Here is an 8,473-nt window from a genome sequence, read left to right on the forward strand (position 1 = left end):
CTTTACTTAATTGCTTAATTTTAGTATAGCAGTATCAAAATTGTTAATCCGTACCTCTGTGGCAAACACCGTTATCAGCTAGAGTACAGTGCTTGTGTAGATTTATTTTGGCTTTTACTTTACAGCCTCCACTCATTTCTGTAGTTACTTAGGTCAACACCTTTTCTTTCCCAGTCTCTTAAGTGAGGTTGTTTTACGTATTTGCAATGCAGTTAGCTTGTTTTGTCACATTCTGCATTCCATTGTGGGATTCTTCCAACCTTGTAAATGATTTTTTTTTTTAATTTGCACTTGTTAATTTTCACTCTGTGTACTGTAAATTTCTATGGGTTTTGATAAATACATAGTATCATGTATTCACCACTACAGTATCATACAGCATGGTTTCCGTGCCCTAAAATAATCTCCTGTACTTCACCTATTTAACACATCTCCTGCATCCCTAAGCACAAAGCAACCACTGATTTTTTTTAAAAAAATCATATCTATCATTTTACCTTTTCCAGAAAATCATACAATTTTTCATATTTATTTTTTTCAGATTGGCTTGTTTCATTCAGCAATATGTATTTACAGTTTATCCATGTTTTTTTCATGGCTCGGTAGCTCATTTTTTTTTTTAAATCACTGAATAACATCCTATTGTTTGTATGTATTACAGTTGTTTTTTTCACACCTATTGAAAGAGAACTGGGTTGCTTCTGGCTTTTCACAATTAGGAGTAAAGTTGCTATAAACATTTGCATGCAGGCTTTCTTTTTTTTGGTTGGAGGATAATTGCTTTACAATATTGAGTTGGTTTCTGCCATACATCAACATGAATGAGCTCTAGGTATACATACGTCCTCTCTTGAATCTCTCGCCCACCTACCACCCCATCCCACCCTAGTGTCCCATCACATCCCATCTAGTGTCACAAAGCACTAGATTTGAGCTCCCTGAATCACAGAGCTTGGAGAAGGAAATGGTACCCCACTCCACTGTTCTTGCCTGGAAAATCCCAGGGATGGCGGAACCTGGTGGGCTGCTGTCTATACGGTTGCACCGAGTCAGACACTACTGAAGCGACCCAGCAGCAGCAGCAGAATCCCACAGCAAATCCCCACTGGCTGTTAATTTCACATATGATAATGCATATGTTTCCACGCTGCTCTCTCAGTTCATCCCACCCTCTCCTTCCCCCGCTGGGCCCACAAGTCTCTTCTCTCTCTGCGTCTCCATTGCTGCCCTGCGGATGGGTTCACCAGAACCATCTTTCTAGATTGTTTCCAAGATTTTTTCTTCATCTTTGATTTCCTCTACTTTGAAAATGGTGTGCTTGCATAGAGTTATTTGGGATTTATTCTGCTAGAAGATCACTGTGCTTTCTGGTTCTGTGATTTGGTGTCTGAAATTAATTTGGGGGAAATTCCGTCTATTGTTTCAGATATTTTTTTCTGTTCTTTTCTTTCTTCTCCTTCTGGTTTTCTCATACATGTATATTATACATTTTGTAGTTGTTCTATAGTCCTTGGATGGCTTCCCTGGTGGCTGAGACGATGAAGAATCCGCCTGCAATGCAGGAGACCTGGGTTTGAAGCCTGGGTTGGGAAGATCTCCTGGAGGAGGACATGGCAACCCACTCCAGTATTCTGGCCTGGAGAATCCCCATGGACAGAGGAGCCTGGTGAACTACAGTCCATGAGGTTGCAAAGAGTCAGACATGACTGAGCAACTAAACACATTATAGTCCTTGGATAGTCTTTTTTGGGGCAGTCTCTGTTGGTTTTGCTTTTCAATTTTGAGGATTTATATTGTGATGTCCTCAAACTCAGAGATTCTTTCCCCAGCCATGAAGAGTCTGCTTGTAAGCCCATCAGAGGCTTTCTTCATTTCTGCCACAGTGTTTTTGATCTCTGGCATTTCTGTTTGGTTCCTTCCTAGGATTTCCATCTCTCTGAGTACACTGTCCATCTATTTTTGCATCCTGTCTACTCTATCCATTAGAGCCTTTAGCATATCAATCAGAGATCTTTCAAGATCCTGATATGATAATTCTCATGTCCCTGCCATGTCTGATTCTGATGCTTCCTGTGTCTCTTCAAATTGTGCTTTTCCCCTTTTAGTATGCCTTGTAATTTTTTCTTTGGTAGACATGAACAAAGAACTGTTGTAAATAGGCTTTTAGTAATATGGTGGGGGGGAGGGCAAAGAGAAGTGTTTCAAGGTCCTATGACTAGACCTGAGTGTTTTAGTGGGCTCTGGACTGTGAACTTCACAAGTGTTTCTGTGTTTTTCTGTCCCCTTGGGTGGAAGAGGATGGCTTGAGTGGCCTCAGGTTGAGTATTTCCCTTCTCCCACTTGCAGGACTACAAGCTGACTGGAACTGAGTATTTCTCAGGTAACTCTCAGGTGAGTTGTTGTTGTTCAGTCAGTAAGCCGTGTCTGACTCTATGCAACCCCATGGACTGCAGCACACCAGACTTCCCTGTCCTTCACCATCTCCCAGAGTTTGCTCAAACTCATGTCCATTGAGTCGGTGATGCCATCCAACCGTCTCATCCTCTGTCACCACAGTTTGCCTCCCACCTTCAATCTTTCCCAGTATCAGGGTCTTTTCCAGTGAGTCAGCTCTTCACTTCAGGTCGCCAAATTATTGAAGCTTCAGCATCAGTCCTTCCAATGAATATTCAGGGTTGATTTCCTTTAGGATTGACTGGTTTGATCTCCTTGCTGTTCAAGGGACTCTCAAGAGTCTTTCCCAGCACAACTCAAAAGCCTCAATTCTTTGGTACTCAGCCTTCTTAATGGGCCAACTCTCACATTCCTACAGGTGAGTTAGATTCTGGTAATACCCCAGCCAGTTAAGCTCAGGTTAATTAGTTTCCCCTGAGGGCAGGCCTTAAGAACAGATTGTCCTGGTATATTTCAAAATGGTTTCCTTTCCCTACTGGTGCTGGTAGCACAAGGGGATTTTGAAGAAAAGTTATGACCAACCTAGATAGCATATTCAAAAGCAGAGACATTACTTTGCCGACTAAGGTCCTTCTAGTCAAGGCTATGGTTTTTCCTGTGGTCTTGTAAGGATGTGAGAGTTGGACTGTGAAGAAGGCTGAGCGCTGAAGAATTGATGCTTTTGAACTGTGGTGTTGGAGAAGACTCTTGAGAGTCCCTTGGACTGCAAGGAGATCCAACCAGTCCATTCTGAAGGAGATCAGCCATGGGATTTCTTTGGAAGGAATGATGCTAAAGCTGAAAGTCCAGTACTTTGGCCACCTCATGGGAAGAGTTGACTCATTGGAAAAGACTGTGATGCTGGGAGGTATTGGGGGCAGGAGAAGAAGGGGACGACAGAGGATGAGATGGCTGGATGGCATCACCGACTTGATGGACGTGAGTCTGAGTGAACTCCGGGAGTTGGTGATGGACAGGGAGGCCTGGCATGCTGCGATTCATGGGGTCGCAGAGAGTCAGACACAACTGAGCGACTGAACTGAACTGAACCAGGGATCTGGTTGAACTGGAGGTAAAACACACGAAAGTGTAGGAATCCCCCTATGACTGGGTTCCCTGAGTTTTTTAACTGTCAGAGTTGTCCACGCAGAGCCTCCAGCAATTCAATCGTGCAGGTCTTCTACTGCAGCACTGGTTCTCTTGGCTGTTTCTGCTTGTGAGTCTCTGCTCAGGTAAGCCATGACCACCTCTGTTCACCTGTCTGACTCTCTAGTCTTGGGGACAGCAGTTTACCCTGTGTTTTCCCCTCTCTTACGGATCCTAGAAGAGTTCTCTGTTTTTCATTCTCTTCACAGCTTTTTACTTGTTGTTAGGATGGAGGGGTGACTTCCAAGCTCATACACCTGAAGTCTGCAGGCTTTTTGGTGACCATAAGTTTTGAAATAAGTTGCATAAATGCCTAGGAACATGACTGCTGCATTGTATGATAAGAGTATGTTTAGCTTTATAAGAAATTGCCAGACTCTCCCAAAGTGGCTAAACTATTTGCATCCCCACCATCAATGAATGAGAGTTGCCTTGCATCCATGTCAGGAATTGGTATTGTTTAATTTTTGGATTTTAGCTTTTCTATGGTATAGTGGCATTACTTTGTTGTTTTAATTTGCAATTCCTTAATTACTGGTTTCAAGCATATTTTCTTTTGTTTATTTGCCATCTGTTTGTTGTCTTTGGTGAGGTGTCCAGGCATTTTGCCCATTTTTTTTTTATTGTTGAGTTTTAAAATTTCCTTCTATATTTTGGCGAGAGAAAGATAATATGTTTTTCAAATACTTTATCCTCATCTGTGGCTTGCCTTTCTGTTCCCTTAAAAGTTTTTTTCACAGGATAGAAAATTTTACTTTTAATAAAACCTAATTTATCTAGTTTTTCTTTCATGAAATGTGCTTTTGCTATTGTATCTGAAAACTTATCACCAAATTTTAGGTCACACATATTTTCCCTTACTTTTGTTCATAGTGATACATTTCAGCATCTTGCTTGCAAACTTCCCTTATAACCATTGCAATTAATTAAAAGCACCAAAATCTGAAGACTTTAGCCTGTTAATTATTTAATCTATAATTATTGGTTTCTAAGTCTCCCTGAACAAGATGCAATCTAAATGTAAAGAACTTTCTAACAAAAAGTTTAATGTTTTTAAAAAACATTTAGTTTTACAATTTTTTTCCTTCAACGGCTTAAATATTTGAAGACAGGTAGCAAAGAAAAATTTATACTACCATGTGGAAGCTCTTTTTCTTTCTTCTATTACTTTATTTCCACATTAGTTTTGTTATAAAACTTTGTAGTCATTTGTAATGTATATATAAATTATTTGTAAATTTTTAAGACCTCCACTTATTTTTTAACTGGTAGACTGTCATGACATTTTGAATTTGTTTATGAATTATGTGTGCACCATAATCAGTTCTAAGTATATTTCTTTGTTATATGTGTTAGTAAGAATGTTGTTCTTATCATGATGATGCACTCCATCAAAATTTGTATATATATCATTACTGGAAAATCCTTTTTTCACAATAGGATTCATACTAATGTCAGATGTTTCACCTTAAATGGAATGATTTTTTTAAGTTTCACTTTGATTCCATAAATTTTATGAAAAAACAAACAAACATAGGATTGGCTTGTTTTCTGTTTGAAGCATCTGATGACATACATATGAAACAGGTGTAATTAATCATTTGTGATTTGCTAATGCAGCCAACAAATTAACTGCTATCATTTCACTTTTTTAATTTATGTACAAGAAAACACAGAATAGAAAATTAGCTACATTAGTATAAAAACAGTGTCATTTGATCTAGATGAAGTTATTCACAGAATGATAGGTAATTACATCTCTGTGGCTGCATTTTCTGTTTTCATCCCTGGACACACAGAGATATTAAATATCAAAAGTAAAATAGATGCTGGAATTTCTTTAGATTTCTGACTTCTGATTTTTATGTAGCTATTAGTATCTCTGTTATCCTCATGTCGTGTGTGTGTGTGTGTGTGTGTGTGTGTGTGTGTGTGTGTGTGTGTGAGCTGCTTAGTCTTGTCTGACTTTTTGTGATCCCATGAACTGTCAGTCTGCCATGGAATTCTCTTCCCCACTCAGGGAGCAAATCTGGGTCTCCTTCATTGCAGGCAGATTCTTTACCGTTTGAACTACCAGGAAAGGCCCATGTCATGGTAGATAGTAAATATTTTAAATAAGGTATATGTTGTCATCACCTTTTTAAGAGTCAGACATTTAGTACATGACTTTTCATTAAATAAATTCAGTTTTGAGGTGAGGCTGCTGAAGGAGTATGTAAAATAAGAATTGCCAGTAGGCTAAATAGCTGTATACTACTGTCATCTAATAGATGGCTAAACCATGCTGCAGTGCTATTCAGGCTTTTCTCTATATACTCTGCAGAAGAACTGCTCTGCTGTTTCTTGCATGTACTTCACATGTACCTAGGCTGTATGTTCCCATGTTTCACACTGATCTATTCCTCTGACTCCAACTGGTCATCTGATGGTTTCGTGAATCTTGCAGACAACTCACAGGAGAGAAGCACAAAATATTCTTTCTGATGCCTACCCGAGACTTGAAAGAGATGGTTGTCCTAATTATTTACCTCAAAAGACAATCTATTTCGTAAGCAGTAGTCTTACAGTTGTCTCGAAGCATGGTGTTTTATGAGTGTGGAAGTGATCAGTGGAGAAAGGCAGGTTGTTGCTGACTGTCTTTCAGATTTAGCTACACATTAAGGTGAGAATTCTCTTTAGTGCACACAAGTCTTGTAGGCTGTTAGATAAAACCATGGCAGAAGTGGGAAGGTTAAAGTGGAAGTCTGCTAAACCCAGGCATCCTATTTTAATGCAACTGTTAAAAATAAAAACTTCATTAAAAATGAATAATCAAGAAAAAATTGCCAAATTGAACAGGATCCTGGGGGAAACTTCCCATAAACTAAGACTATTATGGCCAAAGCAGAATATAAAGTCAAGTCACCTTATATATAAGTGAAGTCACCTTATACTGGGGTCCAGCCCTGGTTGGATCCAGGGTATCCAAAGTGTGGATGGCAAGGCGAGAGAGGTATATAGAAATAGATTTATAGACTTAGAGATATATATAGAGATAAGAAAACAGTTAAGAAAATAGAGGAGAGAAAGAAGCTGATATTACTTTGTTTACACAGAAAGCCAATAAAGTCTCAAGACAAGAGACTTGCTCTGTTCACGTAGGCCACAGGCACCCGTTTGAATAGCAGAGGGTGCCCCGCCTTGGGCTCCCTCTCACATGGGTCTTAGAGGCCTGGGCAGAAAAGTGAATGCAGAGAGCCTCTGTGTTCCAAGGGATCAGCCTGAATAAGAGAGGGAGGGAGAGGGAGAAAGAGAGAAAGAATTGACATGAGGGAGGCCAAGCTTGTGCAAAAACCCCATAACTTTATTTTCAAAAGGTGCTTATATACCCTAAGTTTTACATAATGGAAGATGCAGAGTCACACAGGGGCAGCAGTCCTGACCCTTATCGATACCAGGCTTTCTTTCTGCATACTTTTCTGTATACAAAAGGTCTCAGGTGATTTACATTATCTCTGGCCAAAAGGCCTGTTAACATTTTATGGCTCTTTTTCTTGATGAATGTTAATCAACCAAAAAACTCATTTTCCCTTGAAGTGTTTTTCTTTAATCTGCATCATCCTCAAAGTACTAAATAAAGTTACATCCTTACAGAACAAAGGTGCAGTGGGTTACAACAAAGAAAGTACTTAACTCAAAGATCTATGTTGCTACTTGTTTTTTCTATATACCAACTATATTAATTAATGTACTCTCGGGTACACAACAAATAAAGGATATGAAAACTTGGCAGCAAGTATTGGCTCAACAATGAAACCCTTAACCAGTTCTATTCTAATGATTTTTAACTCCTCAAAAGGCTCTACATTCCTAGACTGTTTTAAGCTTCCTGTGCCTCTCTCGGTTGGGAGGCTGTAAACAATCATATGCGTAGTTGTAAAAAGTCCAGATAAACCTGTCAGGCAAGTTAGAAAGCTATCAGAGGGGTTTGAATTGAAACACTCCAATTACGCCCAGGAGACTTATTAACTAGAGCTCTAAGTTAATTTTCTTTAGAAAAAGGTGGTCAGAGATAGTGCCCCTTTAATGTCAGAAGAGTATAATATAGCAAACAGTAAATAGACAGATTTTGGTTTTGGGGCAGATGCTCGAGCAGATCTAGGGGATCCCTTTGAGTCCTGATCCCACCTTTGCCTGTCAGGGTTCTTCCTCATGACCTTTGTCATGGGTGGGATCTCCCGTGCTGGCTCCTGGCATCCTTATATATAAGTAAAGTCACCTTACTTATTATCCTAGAATTTCCAAAATTTCCTTGTATCATTTACCTGTGTCCTTCATTTTCCAACTTCCTGTCCTTGGGGCAATTGCTTTACATTTTTCAACTTTTGAGGCATTTATTTCCATATTTTTAAATATGTGCAAGCTGTTTTAAAACATTATTGACTTATTATAGTAGATGAGGATTTTTCTCTCTATCCTTTTTCTACTTCCCCATATAAAATTGCAATTTTTGGTTAAATCTGTTTTTGGTGTTTTCATTATGAGTGTGTGTGTGGGTGGGGGAGGGTGGTCACTGCTGAAGTCAAGTATTATAATATAAAAAGTTTATTCTAAGACCTTTTACCCTTTGAAGTTGATAATTGTCTTTCCCCCCCATTTATTAAGTTTTCTTTTAATTAAAATCTGTTTTCCCATATTCTTTAACAGTTTTATAACATATTTATGAATACAGTATTCTAAGTAGTTAAACTTCTACGATAATCTGCCAGTAGCTTCACCACCATCTTTTACTTATTTTTGCTAACAGTATCCTTTCTGGAACCCTCCATCTTCTGTTCCATGATGGTGTGTGGTGTAGACTGCCTGCTCGGCTCTCATTTGGGACTTCCTTTTGGCAAGTTCATACAAATTCCTT

This window comes from Oryx dammah, unplaced genomic scaffold, assembly GCF_014754425.2.
Source record: "Oryx dammah isolate SB20612 unplaced genomic scaffold, SCBI_Odam_1.1 HiC_scaffold_12, whole genome shotgun sequence".
NCBI lineage: Eukaryota > Metazoa > Chordata > Mammalia > Artiodactyla > Bovidae > Oryx > Oryx dammah.